Source organism: Ranitomeya imitator, chromosome 4 (genome assembly GCF_032444005.1).
Source record: "Ranitomeya imitator isolate aRanImi1 chromosome 4, aRanImi1.pri, whole genome shotgun sequence".
Lineage (NCBI taxonomy): Eukaryota > Metazoa > Chordata > Amphibia > Anura > Dendrobatidae > Ranitomeya > Ranitomeya imitator.
The window spans coordinates 593,193,752-593,219,122 of record NC_091285.1 but is presented as its reverse complement, the minus strand read 5'-3'; the positions used below and the strand labels follow the sequence as shown (position 1 = coordinate 593,219,122).

General features: G+C 41.0%; 1 long non-coding RNA gene across 1 annotated transcript; it reads left to right on the top strand.

Moving 5' to 3' along the window:
* Window positions 1–482: 482 nt before the first annotated feature.
* Window positions 483–1,252, top strand: LOC138674281 (uncharacterized). Its single transcript, XR_011320575.1, has 2 exons — window positions 483–642; window positions 1,035–1,252. It is a non-coding gene; the product is annotated as an uncharacterized lncRNA (long non-coding RNA).
* The last annotated feature ends 24,119 nt before the right edge of the window (window positions 1,253–25,371 follow it).

Below are 25,371 nucleotides of genomic sequence, written 5' to 3'. Positions count from 1 at the left end.
CGGAAGCTCTGTACTTTGGTGTGTAAACATTGTGTTTCTTTATTTTTTGTGTATAGAGAGACAACGCCAGCAGAGGACTACAGCGGCCAGCAGCGTACGCCCACAGCCAGGGCCGTCACGTAAGTTACCCCTCATGTCTGGCAATTGCGATGGCGCCTACTTAATTTTTTATTTAAGTCGACAGCTCTGTACTTCTGGTGTCTAAACCTTGCGTGTCTTTTTTTGGGGTGTAGAGAGACGCCGCCGGCAGAGGACAGCACCCACTGCAGCCAGCAGTACAGCGGCTAGCAGCGGAAGCCCACAGCTAGTGTCGTCACGTAAGTTAACCACCCTTTTTTAGAATTTAATGACGCCATACGGGCCATTAGTAGGGAGGTTAAATATTGTGTACATTACAGGTGCAGTAACCCCACCGCAGGCCACAACCCCGCCCTTTCGCCACCCATCTTCCTCCCCCGGGTCGGCGTCATTCTCTCCAGCGACAAGCATTCGTAAGTGACAAAACCAGCGAGCGCTTCACCACAGTCAGTTCAATTGTTAACCAGATATGTATTTGCTTCCTTTCAGCAGCAGGAGCTGTGGCCCGAGCCAGGGGATGGGTGGTCAGCAGCTCTGCGGATGAGCAACAGGCGTCCCTTTTCCGTAAGTATTGAGAAAGTGGGAGGGGGTTATCGGTGGGATGTCACATTTGACAACGACTAAACGGACCCTAAAACATTGAACCTAAAAAAAGCCCTCTGGGGCAGTAGAAAATTGAGTGTGTAGTTACAAGTACCATTTTACAATAAACGAATTACTAACGATCATTACCAGCTATACGACCTGGTCGTGATCGTTGGTAAGTCACTGTGTGGTCGCTGGGTCGCTGTCACACAGAACGATTGCGTTAACAATATCGTTGCAACTTCACAGAAATCAAAGATATCGTTACAAAAATCGTTATTTTTGACGGTACGGTAAAATTGCTGGTTATGTAAACACATGCCACCGTTGCAGCTTTATCACTGTCCATTCTCCAACCTCTTCTATCACAGAACCGGACACCGTGAGAGAGCTGCTGGCCAAGCAAGACCGCCTGGAGCGGACAGCAGCGCTCATGCTGCAACAAGTACAGCAACATGGCCGCACGCTGCGACACCTCTTGAGGCGTGGGAGGTTCTGATTTTTTTTTTTTTCTTTCATTGTTTGGGATATTGTTCTGTTCCTTGTTATTTTTCAGTTAACAACATAAAAAAAGTTTGATTTGACACAATTATGTTTGGTTTATTGTGTCTATAGCCACCGGCAACACACCGTGCGCCAAGAAACGTCGCCACACACACTTTTTGGCCCACATAATATCTCCAGTAGTTAAAAATGAAAAGACTGCAGCTTGGTGTGTCTGTAGTATACAGATATGAGGTGGGCCAAAAATATTACATGCATCTCCATAATCACACAAATTGAGGGGACAATGGTTGTCACACGGTACATATCTATGCTCACCTGCCAGGTGTCAGAAATAGTGAATTCAGGAGCCTGTATATGTTTATCATGAATTCATTTTTCTGACACCGTACTTGATGAATATAGATAGCGTGACAGTGATTGTCTCTTGATCAAAAAAAAATAAGGTCAGTTTGTGAAAAAAAAAAATTTAGTTTACCAGTTGTGAGCTGTTTTTATTTACTTGCGGAGCAGGCCAGGGACAGCTAAGCCAAGGTAGACACAAAAGAGTTGGTTGGCCTTACCATATAGTTTGCGCAAAAAATGCTACACAGCGCCAAATAGTTTGCAAACTGCATCCGAAAGTGCCTCCATCTTGTGTGTCCGCTTACCAGATGCACAAGATAGCTGCCAGATATGTTTTATACATTACTATACCATATACTTTAGATAAGCATTGCGTCTAGCATTACTACACAGCCATTACTATACAAAAAAAAAAAAATTGAACATACCGTTTATGAGCAATAAAAGAACCGATGAAGACGCCGGCAGTGGAGTACGGCGTTCCGAACAGAACGTTCACGGTAGAAGAGGATCGTAGCTGGAGAAGGATCGTTCCGGACAGGACGCTAGAAATGCAGGGAAAAACAGGCATACGCAGCTCTCGAACAATGTGAATCAATCGCTGTAGAGTCGCGGTTTATATTCTGAGACGCCGGGACGTCACATCCTGGGTGACACCTATCTGGGTGTCACCCACCTGGGTGACACCTATCTGACTACGCTGCCAATTCATCGGATCGTTAACCACTGCTGTTTGACGTGAAGCAAGCAACCAGCGACAACGATCCGTGAGTCGCTGTTACGTCACTGTATCGCTCCGGCATCGTTCGAACGTTGGTGTGTTTGACGTCTCTACAGCGATCTAAACAGCGACGCTCCAGCGATCGCCTTTTGGTCGTATCGTTGTCTATATCGCTGCAGCGTCGCTCAGTGTGAAGGTACCTTTAAACTTTATATTTAATTGCCTTAGGGGCACGCTAGACAATACACTATATACATAATGGTTATACATTTACTATGGTCAGATATGCAAATACAATAGTGGTAGGACAAAAGATATAAGCAGATGGATCATGTCAATTACCATTACCGGGTGATGTTCAATCATGTGTGTGCTAGGTCGCAGGGGGCATGGGCTGTCAGCTATCTCCTTGGTCCCTTCTCTGCACATTACTCAATGTGACCCCCACTGTCTAAGTGGCCAGCAAGCATATTAGAGAGAGGGATCACCTGGCCTTACACTAATCTTTATCCCCTTTGGGTCATTGACCTCCTGCCCTCTGAGCTGAACATGAATCCCCTTCCCCTGCCTGTGTTAAATACTTTTTTTCCCTACTGTAGGAAGCTACAGTACGTTAACAGTGATCTACAATTGTTCAGCTAATAACGTATGAGATCTATGCTCAGATTCATAATAACGCGGTCTAAAATGACACTTATTTTTGTTGCTTTTATTATTGAAAAAGTTTTGATTTGAGAATTTAAGTTGATTTCTCTTATAAGGGAAGACTCCCTTGGGCATTGTGTTAATGCTGTCTCTGAACTGTCCTGTTTCACACCTAAGAAAACACTCATAAGTCCATAGACTATTGTTGTGCATGTGCTATGCACGTGCATCTAAAAACAGCTTATGAGCCTCCTATAGAATTGAATCAAATGGGGCTGATAGGTTGTTTTTTGTAAAGTAGTACAGATTGTAATTTAGCTCATTTCAGATGAAGGAGTTCATCAGGAGAGACTTGCCGAGTCTGAATTGATTAAAGGAGGAATTAATTTCAAAGATGATTGCAGAATGCTCTTAAGTGTGGGTAAGAATATATGGGTGTGGGTATGATGATCATGCCTCCAGGCCTGAGTATTCGGGTACTTGGTGTCCAAGGTGATACTGTGGACTTCTTTTCTGCACTTTAAGTACATGTGGACAAACCCAGTTCTGATACATTGCTGGTACTCAGCAATATCACTGACAGCTCTGCATTTGACTCTAAAACAAACTCACTTCTTCCCTTGAGGGTACGTCTCCACAGGTCATATTGTCGGCGCTTTGGATGGAGCAGAAATCCCGCTCCACCCAAAGCACCGCCCCCTTCTTTACGCGCGAGGATTCTTGATGTGTTCATTGAACACATACAGAATTGCGGTACCCTATACATAGGACTGTGTTATTTATCTTGCGGAGACAGACCATCACAACAAGGTAAACAGACATGCTGCGGTCTAAAAAGACACGCCGCATGTCCGGAAACGCAGGGCCACCGTATTTCATAAAATCCCCTCCACTATGCTGTAACATCTGGACACTGCAGATTGAACGCTGTGGCTGTATGCAGCGTTCAATCCGCAGCTAATCCGGATGTAATCCAGCCCGTGGAAATATACCCTGAGACAACTCACCTATGCCAGTGCCCCAACTCTGCATGAACTGTGAAAAACTCAGCTTTGCTACGCTACTGAGTCAGTTCTGTTACACCACTGTATAAGTTGCACATTCTGCTGCAAACTCAGCCCCACTACATTGCTGAGTCTACTCTACTTTCTTCTGGATTACTACCCTACTTTACCAGATCCCGTGATTCCTGTATGCCTTTATTGATGGTGTTTAGTCCTCACAGCTTTCGTTGTTACATCTGGATCAGTTACGCAGACAGCTCTACAAGCTGCTGATCGGTCAGTTCTTCAAATGAGAACTCTTATGAAATAGAATGTTACATGCTCCTCTTCATCACTTACATCACAAATCTCAATTCACCCGAGTGATAAATCACAAATCCCATTTTTCATGAGAAATATCATATAATAGGAGAAATAGGAATGATTTTAAGCATAGCTCAAAACTTTACCTAAAGTAAGATAAGAAAGTCTAATATACAAGGCAAGCAGAAGAATTATTTGAGTTAGCATGAAACAAACCCTTGTAATGTCTGGTAATAAAAACTGAACTCCCAGTAAAATTGGAAATAATGTGAGACAAATTCTTAGGATGAGCATGATTGACATCACAAAGCAGAAAAAAAGAGTTGAAAACTCAGAAAGCAAACTGTCTACATTTCTACAACATTAAATCTTATAAATAATCTCCACAAAAAAGGCTATTGGTTAAGTCATTACTGCGACATGGGGATATACAATGCTTTAGGCAGCTGCCACATTCTCCTTGTGATTTTGTAGCTCTCTGAATGTTAATGTTATGTCAGCTTTCTCTGTTATCCAGGTCTTTAATGTGATGTAGAAAGTCTCTTATGGTCGATGCCTGCAAAGAAATATGAGTCGATAGTTGACAAATGATAGATCTCGCTCATCCTTCTCAGGGTGATCTAACCTATGGGCAATTGGTTTAATATTATTTGATAACATTGATTTCTGACCTATGTTCATCTTTAATGTTGAAAATGAGCATCTTGAAATCTTGTTTAGTTTGAATTGTTGTACATGACAGAGTCTGCATAACTGGAGGAGGATCTGGACCAATGACGTGATTTGCTTCCTGAGTGTAACATTTGCACAATCCCTAAAAATTCCAACTTAACTGAGATTGAGATACTTAAAGTAGGTATGTGATATTTTGTGGTAGATCCATTTCCTCCTCGTTACATATTGGTTTTAAAGCCATGTTAGAGTTTATTGTATTCTACCTTCTGTCTTTCTGTAGATGTAGGTGATGATGAGGACTGTTGTTTGGAAAGTTTATCTGTGTTCATGCACATATCCACTCTGAGAATTGCAGGATGAAGATAGGCAGGCGCTTTGTCACCACAAATCTATCAGAGTACAATTCTGGACATGGCCTCCACAATATTTTTTATTTTGAAAATTTTGAAAACACAAATTACAAACCAAAAATAGTACTGCAAAAAATAACCTAATGGTAAATTTTCTCCAATGTATTTTCATTTCAGACCATACCAGTTGTGAAGTACAACTGCACCCAAATTTGTCATTTTTGTTAAAGGGGTTGTCCAATACTCAGACAACTCCTTCTCAATTATTTTATTCCTCCATGTAAACTAAAAACAGTTTGTGCTCACCTTTAGACCTGGAGTTATTCCAGTAAAGTTAGCATCGACTGGTCCTTGGCCACAAGGTTCACATGAAATAGAAATGTTACACAAGCCCTGGAAGACCTGGCACCAGAGGTTAGTACAGGCTGGTATTTTTCTTTCACACATGGGAATATAATAATTTAATGGTCGTAATTAATAAATTTGCCGAGACATCTCATGTTAGTAAAACCACTGTTTTGAGATCTTCTACTGTCATGTATTCTCTTAGCTGCTGGTCAGGGTAAACATGTAATGGAAGGTATGGCACAGTGAGCAAGACTTGCTAGATGGCAGGTGGAAAACCAAGGGTCAGGACAGCCAGCAGACAAGGCAAGACAAGGAGCCAGGAGTGCGGACATGCACAGGAACTGAAGATTTACAGTCAGTCTGAGACTGACACATAAAGTCAAACTAGGACTTGCAGAAGCAGTTGTAGGGTGAACAGCTGCAGAGAAGAGTTTGTTATGCTTACAGCACATGAAGGGTTAATCAGCAAATAAATGAATAGCTGCTGACAGCAGTGATGAACAAACAAGCCAGTTTCTGGAGAAGATATGCTCCACTGTGACAGCCTGTGTAGTGTGAATAGTTCCAGTGAACATTTTTTTATGTTTACTGCAGAAAAAATGGTTAGTGTCACTTGTGCGCCAGAAAATATACTGAGATTTTGCAAACAAACAGGAGTTAACTAAGACGATTTCTAGCTGATGAAACTAGGGAGGTCAACTACAAAGTAAACTGTAACTGATAAGAAAGTCGACTGAATATTCAGTACCCACACTCATACACATAGGTTTCAGAGTCAGCCTTAGGCTAGTTTCACATTTGCATTTAAAAACGCAGCGTTTTAAACGCAAATGCAGGTGGTGAAATAAATGCATGTAAACGCATGCAAACGCTGAGTTTTTTAGACACATGCGTTTTTGCATGTTGTAAAAAAACCGCGGCGTTTTGACCCGTTTACATGGGTTTTTTCCTGCATTTGCGTTTTTGAAACGCATGATGAGAAGTGTGTAACAGCTGCCAATCATCAAAATCAACTAGAAAACCCACTATAAACAGAAATAGCTAGGGTTAGGTTTAGGGTTAGGATCCCTAGGGTTAGGGTTAGGATCCCTAGGGTTAGGGTAAGGGTTAGGATCCCTAGGGTTAGGGTTAGGATCCCTAGGGTTAGGGTTAGGATTAGGATCCCTTTAGGGTTGGGTTAGGATCCCTTTAGGGTTAGGGTTAGGGTTAGGATCTCATTAGGGTTAGGGTTAGGATCCCTAGGGTTAGGGTTAGGGTTATGGTTAGGGTTAGGGTTAGGATCCCTTAGGGTTAGGGTTGGGGGGTGGCTTATCAGTGTGTATTCTTGTGTTTTTCTATTGAAACGGATACGTTTAAAAACGCAAGCAAACGCATGTGCGTAAAAACGCATGCGTTTACATAGACAGCAATACGTTTTTTTTGCCGCAAAAAAAGTCTCTAGAAATTACTACATGTTGCATTTCCGCAACAAAACGCAAGCATAGAAACGATGCATGCGTCGTCAAAACGCGGCAAAACGCATGCAAAAAAAGCATGCATTTTTAATGTTAAGTATAGAAAAAAAACGCATGCGTTTTTGGCGCTAAAACGCAGCGACAAAAAACGCAAATGTGAAACTAGCCTTAGAGCTCGCTCGCACTTCCTTATAAATCGGATGAGTGCAATCCATAAAAAAATGGGATTGCAGTTGGACCAATGTTATTCAATAAGGAAGTACAGTTCTGCAATTTTGTTCTCAAGTCTATTCTGTGTGAGGAAAAAATTGCAGCATTGACCTTGTATCCTTGTAAATCGGATGGGTCTTGCCAATGCAAATCTAAGGGTGCGAGAAAAAAAAAACAGACGGCACACAGGCACACTCACATGTCAAAGGACCAGCAAACTGCATCAGCCAAGCACTGGAAGTTTACAACGCCAACCCTTCTGGCAACCAGGAAAAAAAAGTTAGATAAAGATATACGTGGAGAGATGATAGAAACATATTACATATATAATAGGTAGACAATAAATAGATAGATAGATAGATATTCTGCAGATATGTACTTTCACAAATCCCCTACATATTTTAAAATTGCACCCTTTAGTGCCTTTCATTTGGAATTAATTCTGCAGCTCTTTTTGCTTGTTTAATCTAATAAATAAATAACCGACTCCCCATTTTATAAAGCCAGCAAAGGTAAAGCAGACAGTTGAGAGCTTAGATTATCAGACTGGGAAGATCCATAGTTATTGTACTCTTTCCAGCCTAAAAATATCAGCCCTCAGTTACCCCAGAAGAATCACATGAGTTGCTCCAAGTCTGGCATCTTTGCCTTCGTTCTTCCTGATTAGAGATGAGCAAACCGTTCAAGGTTGTGTTTGGTTGGGCAAAAGTCCCAATGATTGCTGGATATGTTCATTAAACACATTCAAACGCCATTGAATTCAATGGGAGGCAAAATGAGACACATAGACCACACTTTAAGGGGGGACAAACAGTTTACCAAACAGCTCAAATAAGGAGCAGACTCCACGAAAAGTGGCATAAATTGACCCAGAGTACAAACAGTGTAATTACGCAGCATGGTTGCATGGGACAGAGTTTAGACGAGCATTTCTAGATGAAACATTGATAAGTAACAGGTGGATGAGTGACAGGTGTAGGCCTGGTGATCTGAGAGCTATAAAAATTTCACAAAACACAAATGAAGGAGATCCAACTTGGAGTCCAAAGATTTCCAAAAATTAGGGGCAAACAGCAGAAAAAGTGGCATCAATTGACCCACAGTAGAAATTTTATAATGGCACAGTTGCAGTCAGCTATGGACCATTCATGAGGCTTCAGGGTCTGGGCCATCATTTTGAGCTTTGAATTTAAGATCAAATTAAGATGAGGAGGTGAGGGAGTGGTGCAAGTCAGCTTTGCTAGGAGCCCTGATGCCTCATGTAACAGCTCAAACAGTTTTTTCTGTTTGGTAGACCACAAATGTTAAAAACATTTCAGGATAGTAACACAGGTAGTTGACTAATCAATTCACCCACAGTAGAAATTTTAGAATGGCACAGCAGCAGTCAACCATAGGCCATGCATGAGGTTTCAGAGTCTTGGCCAGAATTTATAGTTTTTAATTTAAGTTTAAAGATGATGTGGGTGAGGGACCAGTGTAATCCTGCTTTGCTGGGAGCCCTGATACCTCAAGCAACAGCTCATACTGCTTTTTTGCTCAGCCACGCTCAGGTGGCACAAATATCAGTTTTGTACACTACTATTGGTAGAAAATATTAAGGATAGGGCTGTGTTAGGGTTGGAGTTAGAATTGGAGGATTCCACTATTTATATACACCAGGGGTCTCAAAACGCGACATGTCGCCCGCCATTGAGTCCAGCCAATTTTACTTTCAAAAAGTCAAATGGTGCTCCATCTCTTCATAGCCCTGCCATGTGCATAAGCAGTGGCTTTCCTCCATTGGGGTACTCAGGAGAAATTGCACAACAAATTTTGTGGTCCATTTTCTCCTGATACCCTTGTGAAAATAAAAAAGTTGTGTTCCAAAGTACATTTTTTGTGAAAAAAGTAAAATGTAAATTTTTTCCTTCCACCTTGATTTAGTTCTCGTGAACCACCTGAAGGGTTAATAAACTTACTGAATGTGGTTTTGCACACCTTCAGGGGTGCAGTTTTTAGAATGGAGTCACCTTTTGGTATTTTCTGTTATATTGACCCCACAAACTCACTTCAAACGTGAGGTGGTCCCTAAAAAAACGGTTTTGTAAATTTTGCTGGAAAAATGAGAAATTGCTGGTCAACTTTTAACCCTTATAACAGCCTAACAAAAAAAATTATGTTTCCAAAATTGTGCTGATGTCAAGTAGACATGTGGGAATTGTCACTTGTTAACTATTTTGAGCAATATGACTCTCTGATTCAAGGGCATCAAAATTAAAAGCTTGAAAATTGACAAATTTTAAATTTTTTTACCAAATGTAATTTTTTTTCATAAGTAAATGCAAGTCATATTGAAGAAATTTTACCACTAACATGAAGTACAGTATGTCACATAAAAAGAATCTCACAATCACTGGGATTCATTGAAGCGTTCCAGAGATATAATCTCATAAAGTGACAGTGGTCAGAATTGTAAAAAATGACCTGATCATGAAGATGAAAACAGGCTTCGTCTCAAAGGGGGTTAGTCAGTGTTTCAGTTTTTACTATCAGTATTTCATTAGTGATTTTAACAGGTGAAAAAAATTAATTAATTGCAAATCTTCTCTTGTGTGTCACAATGTTAATCACAGACAGTATGTGGATTGCGCACTGGTACTAACCGCTTGCTGAACGTGATTATCACAGCAGGTCCATAGACTTGTGTAGGTGATTTTCTCAGTGATTTTGATAAAAATAAAAAAATGTCTCTGTGAATTTTTTTGGGGAGACAAAGTCTGCAAAAAAAGGGTCATATGAACAGCACCATAGCCTACAATGGAAAAGAAATAATGAAAACCACAGATAGAACATACACATGAGAAAAGGACGTTTGAGTAAGACCAAACTGCCAACATAAGTGTCAGGACGACAGTGGGACAGCGTGTGCTGCAGCTGCAGTCTCCGTGCGTTTTATAACATGTAAACGACCACTGATCAGCTATATACTGTACATGTCAGTCAGTGTCCTGTACGTCCTATTCATACACACCTCTGTAAGTGTATGGAATCCTTGTTATGGCCTCATTCTGTCTCTCGTAGACTTACATTGAGTAGTAACCGCCAGCTCGCCCAGAAAACACTGTAGCAATCTGGCAGGTCACAAACTGTAGAAAACCGACTGAAGAAGCACCAATAAAAATGAAGATGGTGGCTGCTAAGTATATGTCTAGGGGCAGAGGTGAACAGAATTCCAATCCAATTGAGTGAAAATTCCATTCACCTCACAGAACGCATGATGGATTTCCACAAAGTGAACAAGATAGGAATACCATATTAACCCCTTCACACCATTTGACGTAAGATTACTTCATGGTCAAGAAAAGTTGTGTAAATTAACCTCATGGGGAACATATGGGCACAGGTGCTGTTCCCGCACCATCGCTGTAAGTTATAGCTGAGCTCCGGCTGTCAGTGCCATGAGCGGTACCTGCATCACCCCTGGCTATTTAGCTTCCTAAATGCCATGATTGGTTACAATTACAGCATTTAGAAGGCAGAGAGAGGAAGGGGCCCCTTCTCCCTTCAGATCAGCGGCCCCGTGACGTCATGGTCAGGGCTTCATCATTGCCATAGCAACCTGAGGTCGTCTCCATGACTTCCATGTCAGCCGCCTACAGCAAGACTATTAGACCATTTTGAGAGCATATCCTTAGAGGCTTCTGACAGTGCAGCACTGACAGGTATAATACATTGCAATGCTGGTGCATTACAATGCATTATATCTATGATCAGACTAAGAAAAGTGAAAGTCCCATAGAGGGACTAAGTAAAAAAAGTTTGAAAAAGTTTGAAAAAAACTGTAAAAATATTTTTTTAAAAATTGAAAAATAAACAAAAAATGAAGAACAAATTAAACCAATAAATAGGTATATTTATGTAAGAGAAAAAGTACACAAATTTGGTATCACCACATCTGGAACAGCCCAACTTATAAAACTGTCACACTATTTAAGCCCTTCAGTGAACTCCTTAAAAAAGTAGCAAAGAACTGTGCTTTTTCATCATACCGCCTAAAAAAGTGGACTAAATACGATTAAAAAGTCGAGTGTAAATTAAAATGGTATTGCTGAAAACATCCTCTTGTCCTACAAAAAACAAGATGCAATACAGCTTCATCACCAGAGAAATAAAAAAGCTAAAGCTGTAAGAATCTTTATTCTATAAAACTGTTTTAATGCATAAAACTAACAAAACATAAAAACAGATATAAATATGGTATCGCTGTAATAATACTGATCCAAAAAATAAAGCTTTCTTGTGCACAAAAATGTGCATAAAATTACCGTATTTTTCCGACCATAAGACGCACTTTTTTTCCTCCAAATTTGGGAGGAAAGTGTGGGTGCGTCTTATGGTACGGATGTAGCATGTGGGGAGGGGGGCAGCAGTGAGTGGGATCGCACTGTTATCCCACTTCAGGATGTCCCCGCTGCCCAGAATCAGCACTGGAGAAACCACCTGCTCCCGATGATTAAGTGCAGTGAATATTCATTAGCGGCTCCCCGCCCACCTATCAGCTGAGCGGTGAGCCGGAGCAGCAAATGCTTAAGCAGGGACACACATGGCTTATCCAGCGCTGATTCCTGCAGCAGCTGGGCAGGTCTGTGTGTCTGGGGGAGAGGAGGCAGCAGCAGGGGCCAAGGGAGAGAGGAGATGGCTGCATACCTGCCTGCCATGCATGGGCATGGGCTGGATGCTGAGTTCTGTGCAGGAGGACCTGTGATGATGTCAGGAGTGGGCGGGCTGGAGCATCACATGGCAGCTCAGAGCCCTCCCTCTTCTTGACATCATCACAGGTCCTTCAGGCTCTCCAGTCTCCACTAGAATCTGCAGCTGCTCTGTGTGCAGTCATGGGACCTCCAGCTTTAACCTCACCACAGTGTGGCTGGCTGCCACAATTAAGAGGTTAGTCTTTACAAAACACAATAAAGCACTCTGCCACTCCTTTGGTGAACTATAACTCCCAGCATGTCATAGGATCTGCAGGACATGCTGGGAGTTATAGTTCTCCCATGGGATTTTAAAGCAGCACTTCAGTGTTATTTTGCAGTGCTGGAGTGGTGCTTTAAATATAAGCCCTGTGCCCCCATTCTTATACTCACCCTCCAGCATCTTCATATAGTGCTTTACAGACACCACACTGGTCCCGCAGCTTCCAACATAATAACATACTATTATATATAATAACACCACATATAATAGTATGTCATTTATGTTATTAAATATTTTACCACATTTTTTAGCTTCAAATATTTTTTTTCCCTATTTTCCACCTCTAAAACCTGGGTGCGCCTTATAGTCCGGTGCGTCTTATAGTCCGAAAAATACGGTACTAAAATAAACATCAACTCGTTTTAAAAAAAATAGGCCTTCTCATGACTCAGAAATATAGAAAAATGATAGGTCTTGTAGCAATGCAAAAACTTTATTTCACAAAAAAAAAGTGTCTTTTAGTGTGGGATAGATTCTAAGCATAAAAAAATTATATATAAATCTGGTACTGCTGTAATCGCAAAGACCCGAAGAATGAAGTAATCTAATCACTTATACCGCATGAGGAATGTTGTAAAAAGTAAATCCTTCGTACTGCGCTGAGCGCCTACACCAGGGTTTCCATGCAAATCTCTGAAATACGTGATTCAGACGGAACCCTTGGTGGAAAATTTCCTATAATGAGGCAGATGCAGATAGTGTGGATGCCATCTGGCCTATGATCCAGTTGTGTCTGTCTTTTTAAGTGTCCATAAAAGTATGATTATCCACAGTTTTGTGCACCTCTGAAAAGGACCCGGCTGAACATAGGATTGATGGAGTTTAGAGTAACGCTGTTACCTTATTATAGTGAATGGACACTTTGCAATTCAACATAAATCACGTCACTCATAGATGTACAGTAATGGCCAAAAGTATTGACACCCCTGCAATTCTGTCAGATAATACTCATTTTCTTCCTGAAAATGATTGCAAACACAAATTCTTTGGTATTATTATCTTCATTTAGTTTGTCTTAAATGAAAAAACACAAAAGAGAATGAAGCAAAAAGCAAAACATTGATTATTTCACACAAAACTCCAAAAATGGGTCAGACAAAAGTATTGGCACCCTCTGCTTAATACTTGGTTGCACGACCTTTAGCCAAAATAACTGCGACCAACCGCTTCCAGTAACCATCAATGAGTTTCTTACAATGCTCTGCTGGAATTTTAGACCATTCTTCTTTAGCAAACTGCTCCAGGTCCCTGATATTTGAAGACTGCCTTCTCCAAACTGCCATTTTTAGATCTCTCCACAGGTGATCTATGGGATTCAGGTCTGGACTCATTGCTGGCCACCTTAGAAGTCTCTAGTGCTTTCTCTCAAACCATTTTTTAGTGCTTTTTGAAGTGTGTTTTGGGTCATTGTTCTGCTGGAAGACCCATGACCTCTGAGGGAGACCCAGCTTTCTCACACTGGGCCTTACATTATGCTGAAAAATTTGTTGGTAGTCTTCAGACTTCAGAATGCCATACACATGGTCAAGCAGTCCAGTGCCAGAGGCAGCAAAGCAACCCCAAAACTTCAGGGAACCTCCGCCATGTTTGACTGTAGGGACCGTGTTCTTTTTTTTGAATGCCTCTTTTTTTTCTCCTGTAAACTCTATGTTGATACCTTAGCCCAAAAAGCTCTACTTTTGTCTCATCTGACCAGAGAACATTCTTCCAAAACGTTTTAGGCTTTTTCAGGTAAGTTTTGGCAAACTCCAGCCTGGCTTTTTTATGTCTCGGGGTAAGAAATCAGGTCTTCCTGGGTCTCCTACCATACAGTCCCTTTTCATTCAGATGCCGACGGATAGTACGGGTTGACACTGTTGTGCCCTCGGACTGCAGGGCAGCTTGAACTTGTTTGGATGTTAGTCAAGGTTCTTTATCCAACATCCGCACAATCTTGCATTGAAATCCCTTGTAAATTTTTCTTTTCCGTCCACATCTAGGGAGGTTAGCCACAGTGCCATGGGCTTTACACTTCTTGATGACACTGCGCACGGTAGACACAGGAACATTCAGGTCTTTGGAGATGGACTTGTAGCCTTGAGATTGCTCATGCTTCCTCACAATTTGGTTTCTCAAGTCCTCAGACAGTTCTTTGGTCTTCTTTCTTTTCTCCATGCTCAATGTGGTACACACAAGGACACAGGACAGACGTTGAGTCAACTTTAATCCATGTCAACTGGCTGCAAGTATGATTTAGTTATTGCCAACACCTGTTAGGTGCCACAGGTAAGTTACAGGTGCTGTTAATTACAAAAATTAGAGAAGCATCACATGATTTTTCAAACAGTGCCAATACTTTTGTCCACCCCCTTTTTATGTTTGGTGTGGAATTATATCCAATTTGGCTTTAGGACAATTCTTTTTGTGTTTTTCATTCAAGACAAATTAAATGAAGATAATAATACCAAATAATTTGTGTTTGCAATCATTTTCAGGAAGAAAATGAGTATTATCTGACAGAATTGCAGGGGTGTCAATACTTTTGGCCATGACTGTAGATGGAAACCTTGATGGAAGTGCTCAGCATACAGCACAGGATAACTGTGATCCAAAATGTTATGTAAATGTTCCCAATAAAAGTTTTTACTTAATCCACAAAAAAATCAAGTCCCCACCCAGGTCCGTCATTTGACAATGGATCCCTCAGGGGTTAAAGCTGAATCATGTTGTTCAGAGATTAACCCTGATGTAAGAGCTCAATGTAGAGCACAGGATAAACGTGATTTAAATGTTATGTAAAATATTTTCAATAAAAGTTAAAAAAACAAACAAATCCCCACCCAGGTCCGTCAACTGGCTAAGGAAATATAGGGGATTTCCTCACTACTGATAGTACAAAGGCTCTGTAAAAGCACTATAGCTTCTTGCCCTCCAAAAGAAATTCAATTAATTCTGCACTCCTAAATCCAAATGCCCCCCTCCCTACTGAGTCCCAGTGTGCCTAATCCACATTTAGTGTCCACATGTTTGGTATGTTTTTATCGATTAGAGCCTGCTGTCTCCAGAAACACGAGCTAGGTATTATTATTATTATTATTATTATTATTATATTGAGTCCATGATGCAGTACATAAGAAGGGGTTACATACACCATTGAGTCCATGATGCAGTACATAAGAAGGGGTTACATACAAATTACAGATATCACTTACAGTAAGCAAACTAACAATTACAGACTGATACAGAGGGGCAAGGACCCTGCCCTTGCGGGCTTACATTCTATGGGATGGTAGGGAAGTAGACAATAGGTTCAGGGTTGTAGGAGCTCCGTTGTGGGTGAGGCGGTAGCTCCGGTAGTGGTGAGGAGGCAGTGGGGTCAGTGCAGGCTGTAAGCTTTCCTGAAGACGTGGGTTTTCAGGTTCCATCTGAAGGATCCGAATGTGGTTGATAGTCGGACGTGTTGGGGCAAAGAATTTCAGAGGATGGGGGATTTTCAGGAGACGTCTTGAAGGCGAATAAGTGTGGAGGAGAGAAGGAGGTCTTGGGAGGACCAGAGATTACTTGAGGTAAGTGTCATGGTTTACTGTGCTCTCGGGTCAGGTAGTTGCAGGGTTAACCAGAATGGCCTCTTTCTGGATCCTGGGAGGTTTTTTATAGCCTCACAGTGAGGTCAATCCTTGTCGTTTATACTCTGACCCTTGGCAGAGTGTGTCTGACTCTCATGTGCCTCTGCTTTGTGCAATTACTAAAGTCTGTCTGTTTGGTTTCTGATCTGGTCCTGTCCCTGTTGTGATTCCTGCCTGCTGTTTCTGTACCGTCTATTGCCCATTCTGGTTTTCTGATCTCTTGCTACGTTCTTACTATTCTCTGCCCGCCCTCTCCGTGTATGACCCCCGCCTGTCTGACCTGAGTTCCCCTCTCCTCTACTTCAGATTCTCTGTAAAATCCTGCACTCATCTCCAGCAGCAGGACACTAAGCCCCGCCCCCTTTGATCACATGATTGTAGGTCTTTCTGTTCTCTACCATACTCAGCACGCTGTGCAGGTCTCGTCTGTCTGAGTTTTCCTTGTAGTATCTGACCCCGGGCTCTCCCGCAGTGTGGGTGAGTCACCTTGTTCAGCAGTGGCAGTGCGCTGGTGCTGACAGGATCCTGACAGGAAGATATCAGGAGATTAGTTCAGAGGTATATGGAGGAGACAGGTTATGGATGGATTTTTAGGTTAGTATTAGTAATTTGAACTGGATACGCTGAGGGATTGGGAGCCAGTGAAGAGATTTGCAGAGGGGAGAAGCGGAGGAGAAGCGAGGAGAGAGATTAATTAGTTGGGCAGCAGAGTTGAGGATGGACTGGAGAGGTGCAAGGGTATTAGCAGGTAGGCCACAGAAAAGAAAGTTGCTGTACTGGGCACTACAATTTACTGGGCATGACATTGGCAGATTTATGATTTTCACTCGGCAACATCCACTGCTTTTTGCTTCTGGAAAATACCCCATGGAGTCAAAATCATCACTATATCTGTAGATTAATTTTCAGAATTTCCAAAATGGGGTTATTTGAGGAAAGATTCTGTTCTTTTGGCACTTAGGGGCTCTGTATTTGAAGTTGCAAACTATTCTATGATTATTTGTTCTCCAAGAGTCAAATAGCGCTCCTTCCCATCCGAGCCTCACCATGTGGCTAAGGCTAGGGTCACATTGCGTTAGTGCAATCCGTTTAGCGCTAGCGGATTGCGCTAACGCAATGTTTTCTATGGGGCTGCGGTCGGGGTCGCGGTAACGTCCCCGCTCTCGCAGATCCCCGATCTGCGAGAGTGGGGAACGGACCGTGGGCGCGCCTCGGACGCTGCAAGCAGCGTCCGCGGCGCTCCAGGAATCACCGGCGCGTCACTAGCGCATGCCGAACATGGCACGCGCTAGTGAAGCGCGTTCCCATTGCCTTCAATGGGCGCGTTAACGGCCGCGTTGCACGGCGTTAATTTCGCCGTGCAACGCTGTCCGTTTAACGCGGTCCCATAACGCAATGGGAACCCAGCCTAAGAAGTAATTTACAGCCATATATGGGGTATTTCCACATTCAGCAAAAAATGTGTGACCCATTTATTTGCCATTTTTACCAATTAACTGTGTGACAATGTAAAATTTGTGGCTAAAATAAAATTTTTGTGGTAAAAATGTAATTGTTTTTCTTCACTTCTCAAAGGTATAACATTTTATAATACACCTGTAAGGGCTCGAGTTCCCACCTCTGCACAGGGGGAATCTCGAACCATCTCTGCTGCGGTCTCCCATTCTTCTCCAGCTACAGTGGAGCCTGCTCAGCGAAGATGTTGGTCCCAGTGTCTGGCTCATCCTGATACGGTGCGGATGGTTACTGCTGCCTTTCCAGGTTCAGCCATTGTAGCCAGTACTGGTCAGCAGCAAGGAAACATCTCTGGGACTAAGTCCTGCTTTTCCCTTCTGAGCATGCCCAGGGTAAGGCCTCTCATTGGAGGTCGGGGGTCACATGCTCAGGTACTACAGCAGCTCCCATTGGTCCTCTACTAAGGTCCTGAAGTGGCTCAGGTACTATAGCAGCTCCCATTGGTCCTCTAGGAGGGTCCTGTAGTTGCTGCAGCTATAAAAGATTTGCATGGCTGCACGGCCATGCGCTAGTATCAACTAAGTAATGTGTTTTGCGCCAGTGTGGTCATAAGTATGTGGTTTCAGGGCCCAGCTGAAATAAGCCCCTAGAATACCGGCACCTTCGGTGAGGAGTTTTGTGTGTGCTATTCTGACTGCATGACCACTGTTTGCTTTATTTGGTAGCTGTGTTCCTCTGTGAGGTTAGCAGGGCACAGCGTTCTCTTGTCTTAAGTCACTCTGTGAAGTAACAGAGTTCACTTATACCGCCATATAATACTGTCAGTTACTAGCAGCGGGTTTTATTCTTGCACGGTGGACCCCAGGTTGCGAGCGCACCTATTACTTTATAAATATATATTTGGTGCATTCCGCCAAACTCTATCAACACCCATGGTGTCAGTATGATCACTGCACTCTTAGATGGATTTATTGAGAGGTGTAGTTTGCAAAATGGGGTCACTTATGGGGGGTTCTTCTCTTCTGGCACCTCAGGTCCTTTTCTTGTCATGACATTTCACCCGCAAACCATTACAACAAACTCTGTACTATAATTTGGCGCTCCTTCCCTTCTTAGTTTTTCACTGTGCTTGAAAAGTAATACCTAACATGGAGTATTGGAGCACTCAGGAGAATGTGGCAAATCAATTGTGAGGTCCATAATTTTCTCTTACTCCTAATAAAATTAAATTTGGGGCTAAAGTAGTATTTTAGTGGTAAAAAAATTTTTTTCACAGCCCAATGGTATAAAACTCTGTGAGTGACATGTGGTGTGACTATGCTCACTGCAGCCTTAGATGAATTAGATGGAGCGTGTAGTTAATAAATTGCATCACTTATGGAGAGTTTCTGCTTTTTTGATACCTCAGGGGCTCTGCCAATGTGACATGTCACCCTCAAACCATTCCAGAAAAATCTGATCAAAACTCCAATATGTTGCTTCTTCCCTTCTGAGCTTTGCATCGTGCCTCAAAAGTCGTTTTCAACCACATATGGGTTAATGGCGTGTTCTAAAGAAATTAAGTAATACATTGAATTATTTATTTTTTCTCCTGATATCCCTTTTTAAAATTAACACATTGGGTCCAAAGCAACAGTTTAGTGGAAAAATAGTAATTTTCCATTTACTCAGCCAAATGTTTTACAATCGCCCCATTGAAGAATCTTCAGTAAAACAAGTCGGGTGTCTATTGGCAACATTCGCATCATACATGTAATGTAACTTCATTTTACTATCTCTCATGATGTATAAACCTCTTTGTGTAAATGTGATTGTATCCAATGATTCAGTAAAATAAATTTTATGGTACTGAAATGCAGTCATCCATTGTAGGAATTATAATTCTGTGATTCATCTGGAGGTTGAAAATGCTCACTACACCCTTAGATGAATTCCTTAAGAGATTTAGTTATAAAAATAGGGTCACTTGTGGAGTTTTCAGCTATTTTCACCTGTTAGGGGCTCTTCAAATGTGACATGGCATCCTCAATCTATTCCAGCCAAAATTGACCTCCAGAATTCAGTTGGCGATATTTACCTTCCTAGCCATGTCGTGCACCCAAACAGTAGTTTTCCACCACACAGTGGGTATCAGTGTACTCAGTAGAAATTGTACAACAAACTGAATGATCCATTTTCTCCTGTTACCCTTGTGAAAATGAAAAATATTGGGTAAGCGTGATAAAATTCTGGGAAACACCTGTAGCTTCAAAATGCTCAACATATGTTTACATAAGGTCCTTGAGGGGTGCAGTTTCCAAAACAAATTCACTTCTGTGGGTTTTCCACTGTTTAGGCACAACAGGGGCTCAGCAAATGCGACATGGCATCAGCAGTTTATTTCAGCCAACTTTGCACTCCAAAAATCAAATGGTGCTACTTCCCTACTGAGCCCTGTCATATGACCAAACAATAGTTTTACATAACATATTGGATATCGGTTTACTCAGGAGAAATTGTCCAACAAATTATATGGTCTATTTTCTCCTATTACCTTTGTGAAAATGAAACATTTGGGCACAACTACATTGTTTTAGTTCCTATGAAGCACCTAAGACTTAATAAGCTTATTGATTGTGGTTTTGAGCAATTTGAGGAGTGCAATTTTTAGAATAGTGTCTCTTTCGGATATTTTCTGTCAAATAGGCCCCTGAAAGTCAATGTGAGTTAGTCCTTAAAAAAATGGTTTTATAAATTTTGCTGGAAAATTGAGAAATTGCTGATCAGCTTTTAACCATTAGAACTAATAACAAAAGAAAATATGTTTAAAAAATGATGCTGGTATAAGGAAGACATGGTAAGTGTTAATTATTAACTAATTTGTATGACATAACTCTCTGGTTTAAAGGCATAAATATTAAAAGTTTGAAAATTGCAAAATTTTTGCCAAAATTTAGAATTTTTTTTTTAACCTCTTCAGGTCGCGGCCTTTTTTCGTTTTTGCTTTTTCATTTTTCACTTCCCTCCTTCCCAGAGCCATAACTTTTTTATTTTTCCGTCAATATAGTCATGTGAGGGCTTATTTTTTGCAGGACGAGTTGTACTTTTGAACGACATCATTGGTTTTACCATGTCTTTTTACTAGAAAACGGAAAAAAAAATTCCAAGTGCGGTGAAATTGCAAAAAAAAGTGCAATCCCACATTTGTTTTTTGTTTGACTTTTTTGCAAGGTTCATTAAATGCTAAAACTAACCAACCATTGTGATTCTCTAGGTCATTACGAGTTCATAGACATCTAACATGTCTAGGTTATTTTTTATCCAAGTGGTTAAAAAAAATTCTAAACTTTGCTTTTAAAAAAAAAAAAAAAAAAAAAAAAAGTGCCATTTTCCGAAACCCGAAGCGTATCCATTTTTCGTGATCTGGGATTGGGTGGGAGCTTATTTTTTTGCATGCCGAGCTGACGTTTTTAATGATATTTCGGTGCAGATACGTTCTTTTAATCGCCCGTTATTGCATTTTAATGCAATGTCATGGCGACCAAAAAAACGTAATTCTGGCGTTTCGAATTTTTTTCTCGCTACGCTGTTTAGCGATCAGGTTAATGCTTTTTTTTATTGATAGATCGGGCGATTCTGAACGCGGCGAAACCAAATACGTGTAGGTTTTTTTTTTTAATTGTTTTATTTAGGATGGGGCGAAAGGGGGGTGATTTAAACTTTTATATTTTTTATATTTTTTTCATATTTTTAAAAACATTTTTTTTTACTTGTGCCATGCTTCAATAGCCTCCATGGAAGGCTAGAAGCTGGCATAGCCTGATCGGCTCTGCTACATAGCAGCGATCATCAGATCGCTGCTATGTAGCTGAAATGCAGGTGTGCTGTGAGCGCTGGCCACAGGGGGGTGCTCACAGCAGGCCGGTATCAGTAACCATAGAGGTCTCAAGGACCTCTATGGTTACCTTCCTGATGCATCGCCGACCCCCGATCATGTGACGGGGTCGGCAATGACATCATTTCCGGCTATTGCGCGCACATGTGAGCTGTACAAAACAGCTGACATGTCGCGACTTTGATGTGGGCTCACCGCCGGAGCCCACATCAAAGGGGGCGACACGGCATGCCCAGTAATGGTACGGCACATGTCATGAAAGGGTTAAAAATCAGCCTTAGGCGGGTGTCACACTTGCAACTGCAATGCGAGAAGTTCGCGTCTCAATACCCGCCACTGCAGTCTGTGGTTCGGACCGGAGGGTTCAGCTGCAAAGAAATATATGCAGCCACACACTCCGGTCCTGAGTGCTGGCGGCAGTGCCGGGTATTGAGGCGAGAGACTCGCGCGAGTTTCTCGTATTGCAGTTGCAAGTGTGACACCGGCCTAAATTTACCACTAGCATGAAGAACATTGTGTCGTGAAAAAATTATCTCAGAATCACTGGACCTCTTGAAGCGTTCCAGAGATATTACGTCATAAAGAGACACTGGTCAGAATTGAAAGATTTGGCTTGGTCGGGGAAGTGAAAACATGCTCAGGTGTGATGGGGATAATGCAGGTGAGGTTGACCAGTTTAAACTCTTTCAATAATGACTTTTATCCATCTCACATCTTTTCACATCTGTTCTTGTAATTGTTTTACACACATTTTGTCCCAGCTGTTTGTGAGGTAGATTAAAACACGAATATCAAAGATTTGTAGCAGAAAAAGTCTGCTGCAAATATTTATAAAATTACATTCCAACAATGACTTTTAATGGGTGCTGAAATATTGCAGAACAACCACATCATCAAAAACTCACCAAAAGCTCATTATGGCAAGGCAGCCTCAGTTGACAGGAAAAATGCTGCATAAAGTCCTTATGCACATTTTTAAATGCATTTTTAAAGTGTATTCTTCATGCATTTTATTCAATACTTAAAATAGGTGAAAAATGCTGCAAAAATGCTGAAAGAATTGACGTGCTATCTGCCGAAAAAATAAGCAACATGTGAATGAAATTTTAGAAATTTAATTCACTTTGCTGACACAGTTAACTGCTGCGCTTTTCAGGAAAAAACACGTAAAAAACGCTGCAAAAATGCGACCTCTGAGCATATTCTACTAGTGGTAAATCTGCACGCGAATTAAAGAATGGATAACAGGAGGCATTTTCTTTGGCACATACAAATAATACGTTATTATAATCATTGATTTCTTAAAATGCTGTGCAGATTACACTTAATGAGATTCCTTAATAGCAGAAAATGTTTTTAATGAAATATCCAACTAGTGAAAATGATTCCAGCAAGAGCGTTGGTTTTATGTATTTACTGTGTTTTTAACCCACTGTTAACAATGAAATGATAAATTAATGGAAAATCCAGAGCATTTAGATAGCATACAGTAAGGGATCTCATGAAAACATTAAAGGGGTGGTTCGAAACTAATACTAATTTTCATCCTAAATTTCTCTCTATTTATTTCAATATTATAATATTTTTTCGAATATGGTTTAGTTAAAAAATCCGTAACCTTCCCTCTCTAATCCGACTTGTTGATTTTATTTTTGTTTTACCTATTTCTATTTTGATGATGTTTAGATTGAGCATCCTAGCATACACTGAGGTTTGTCAAACATGACTTCAAAAGGAAGAGACTGCAGTCACTGATGTAGCCTATGTTTCCACCCTGAAAGAATACGTCATCAGAGACGTCCATTTCAGATGCTGGGCTAGTCCCTGCTGTACTGAGCATTTATTGGATCTTGTCACACTGCAATATTCTGTTTAATAAACATTGGCAATGCACTTACTCGCCAGCTCTAATAAGAAGTAACGAACCAGCAACCCTGCGCACTGTCAGTGCGCACTGCAAGGAGATAACCTGAAGAGCAGAAACCAGCCCTGTTCCAGAAACAGGCACCATTTTCGGGGAAGAAGCTGGTGTCTGCTTGCTGCATTCTCTGCCTACAATGTGCACAGACAGTGTGCTATCTTGCTGGCTTGTCACTTCTAATTAGAGCCAGCTAGGAAGTGCACTGTCATTGTGCACTGGTAAGAACATTGCACAGTACAAAGGGAGCTCGAATTGAGCATAAGTCGTAATTGACAACTGACGAATGCTCAGTAGAATGGGGACTTGACCAGCCCCTGAAATGGGCATAACTGATCACGCTTTGTTTCAAGGTGAGGACAGAAGAAGCAATGGTGATGGCAGCCTTTGCCCCGTCATGGCATCTTGTTTGATTATCCAAGCATCCACTGAGGATTCTCAAATGAAGTATCATTAAAACGGAAATAGGTAAGAAAAAAAAATTCATTAAAGCAGTTATATTAAAGAGGGAAGAGTAGGGACATTGTAATTAAACTACATTAGAAAAACTACTAAAAACTACTGCTAAATAACTTTCTTAAATATTTTATCATAGCTCAGCTCTTCTTTACCATGCGAACAAATTATACGAGTAACTTAATATACATTTGTATATTTTACTTTTATACATTGATAACATCTTAAAAACAACTGTAAAATAGTTAATTTGTAAATACACTGTATTATTTACATTGTGATGATCTGCAGTCTTTATAAAGCTCCAGAGCTGCATTCAGAATCCTGCTGATTTTTGGGAACATTCAGAAAGCTATGCCTTGTATTAAGATTACATGTCTCAGAATTGAAAACACCAGAGCAAACTATGCACCACCATTTATTCAGCAAGAATACTAAAAGATTTCAACTTTGACGCCCTGAAGCATTGTGAACAGAGGTCTGTGATGCTATTCAGGCTTTGGCTCAGGAACAGGATAAAATATGTATGAAAAGTAAAGTTATCCAGTTTTCATAGAAATCAATACTAAATGTAAAGTGGAAAAATTGTATTCAACAATAAACACTTTAAGGGTATAGTCAAACAGTGCAAATATTGTTTGCTCAGTATTTTCCGATTGTGATCTACAGTCAACAGTGTAAATTTGTGATAAATATGATATTTATGATTTTTTTAACCAATACAAAGGGTGAAATCTGAAACAAAGCCATACAATTACTAAGTGAAATCAGCAACAAGAACCATGCAGTTTAGATTTGGCTGATGGTTTTTTCTGTTACAACTAACGATAAGCGAGTATACTCGCTCCCTGGTTTTCCCGAGCACGCTCGAGTGGTCTCAGAGTATTTGTGACTGCTCAGAGATTTAGTTTTTGTTGACGCAGCTGCATAATTTACGGCTACTAGCCAGCCTGAGTACATGTGGGGGTTGTCTGGTTGCTAGGGAATCCCCACATGTAATCAAGCTGTCTAGTAGCCGCAAATTATGCAGCTGCGGCAAGGAAAACTAAATCTCCGAGGACTCACAAATGCTTGGAGACCACCCGAGCAACGAGTATACTCGCTCATCACTAGTCCTGTATGGACATACCCTTAAATCAAGGAAAATGGCATTGAATTGCAACAATTGCTTCTTGATAGCCCTGATTGGGAGGTTTGGAGAAACTATAAAAATGGTTGAAGTATTAGGATAATTTGAGATTCATTTTTCTCTGGATTTGGCTGCAGAACGTATATTATGTTTTGAAATCAGTGAAATCCGCTGCAAATATCCAGAAGAAAAACACATTATGTAGGGAGCTTGTGCTTTAACCTCTGGATTGTTCTGTAATTTATTATGAAATAACATTAATTAGTAACTTGCATTGATGGTGCTAATTGAAAGGCCACTGCACAATATTTAGTAATTCAATTGCATGTTCAATATTCCTTGCTTTAACTTGATGTGTTGCAGAATTAAAGCACTGTCAGAACATTTGAGGTTCACATCACCTAATGCATGTTGAAAAGAAGGGAGACTTTAGGAGATTACTTCGGGATAAATCTACACAGAGGAATTAATCTCTAATTGATTTGCGGAGGTTGGAGTTTGCGTTGAACTTGCTGAAACTTGCGGTTTTACATGTACTCAAACATTTTGAAATTCAATTTGCAAAAAAAACCCCTATAAGGCTTGCCCAGCACTGGTATGTCCCACGACTTGGAAATCATACAGTATTGTATTGTCATTGTATTGTTGCCAGTACGCTGCTATGGAATCAGTTTGCCTTTTAGAAGTTACTCCCTG